Below are 1,732 nucleotides of genomic sequence, written 5' to 3'. Positions count from 1 at the left end.
TTCCCGTTGAACAGAGAGCCTGATGCGGGGCTTGATCCCAGGACTCTGGGATCATGACCTGAGCCAAAGGAAGATGCTTAACGACTGACCCACCCAGGCACCTTATCAAACTTTTGAGTGCTTTCACTTTGCGAGCAAAGTAAGCAAATTTACAAAAAAACAGTGATCATGAAAATAGTACATAACAGAATATATGGGATACCCAGGGCAACCCTTAAGAAAATAAATATAAGAAAAAAGAAGGGAATTAAAATGGTACACAAGTTATATCTAATAAGAACAAAAAGGCAGTGATGATGAAACAAGACATTTTCCTTCATCCTCCAGCTGTGGAAGCTGCAGCCGACGCTGAGTCCCTGAGCTCCTGAGCGAGTTGAGGGGACTCAGCATCAAGCAGAGTAGCAGCCTCCCCTCTCAGGAAACCACTGGGTTTCCCCTGGCCTTATCTTCCCATGGCCACCTGTGGACAGAGCCATGCGTGGCCAATATGTTTCCACCATATGCTGACCTTGGAAAGACACCAGGGATATTTCCAGCAGAGATTTTATTTCGGGTTGGTGAAACTGGGTGTGAAAACAAAGTCATGCAGTGGTGTGGGATTCTCAATATCTGGTTCATCTCATACAGACACTGGTAAAGTTCGTGGAAGAGCAGGGACCAAATATAAATGGTATGGGTCTTGTCGGAATTCCACAGAAAATGGAACACAGATAACTCTATGGGAACATAGTTTGCAATTGAAAACCAGATATATCAAGGTTTAAAGCTCATATTTAATATCCTTTTTGCCAACACAGGCAAGTGATAAAATCAGGTCTTACGAAAGGGAGTTGATAAACCTTGGTTGTGATATTGACCTTGACTTTGTTTGGTTAGCTATGGTTGGTTATGAGGGCTGGCTTGCTGGGGACCAGAAGATCTCTTGACAGTGCCAAGTCAAAGCTGACAAGAATTAACTCTGTGATGGGTTTCAGGACAGGGGACTTCCAGCTATACACTAATGTCAACAATGGGTCAGAATTTGGAGGATCAATTTAGCAGAATGTATGTGAAGATACTGACACTTCAGGAAACCTTGCTTGGACATCAGGTGCCAACTACACTCACTTCCACGTTACAGCCAAGTATCAGTTGGATCCCTCTGCTTCCACTTCTGAAAAAGTCAACAACTCTAGTTTGATTAGTGTGGGCTCAGACTCTGAGGCGTGGGTCAAGTGTACACTGTCTGCTCTGGTACCTGGGAAGAGTATTCATGCTGGACGTCCCAAAGTTGGGCTTGTTCTGTGGCTAGAGGCCTAATCCAGCTGAAAGAAACCTCTGGGAATGGATATCAGAAGCTTTCACCTTTGTGTATTTCTAGTGTGACCAAGATGATCAAAACAAAGTCTGGGGAGGAGTCAAGATGGCGGAGAAGTAGCAAGCTGAGACTGCTTCAGCTAGCCGGAGATCAGCTAGATAGCTTATCTAAAGATTGCAAACACCTGAAAACCCATCGGCAGATCGAAGAGAAGAAGAACAGCAATTCTGGAAACAGAAAAACAACCACTTTCTGAAAGGTAGGACCCGCAGAGAAGTGAATCCAAAGCGACGGGAAGATAGACCCCGGGGGGAGGGGCCGGCTCCCGGCAAGCGGCGGAGCAACCGCGCACAAAATCAGGACTTTTAAAAGTCTGTTCCGCTGAGGGACATGGCTCCAGAGGCTAAACCGGGGTGAAGCCCACGAGAGGTCAGC

The 1,732-nt window shown here is 46.0% G+C and overlaps 1 pseudogene; it reads left to right on the top strand.

Annotated features, from left to right (window-relative positions):
* Positions 1 to 487: 487 nt before the first annotated feature.
* LOC101673226 lies at positions 488 to 1,299 on the top strand (annotated as a pseudogene).
* Positions 1,300 to 1,732: the final 433 nt, after the last annotated feature.

The sequence above is a fragment of the Mustela putorius genome, unplaced genomic scaffold (assembly GCF_011764305.1).
Source record: "Mustela putorius furo isolate JIRA1106 unplaced genomic scaffold, ASM1176430v1.1 tig00000460_pilon_pilon_pilon, whole genome shotgun sequence".
NCBI classification, from domain to species: domain Eukaryota; kingdom Metazoa; phylum Chordata; class Mammalia; order Carnivora; family Mustelidae; genus Mustela; species Mustela putorius.
This window is presented reverse-complemented; position numbering and strand designations above follow the sequence as displayed.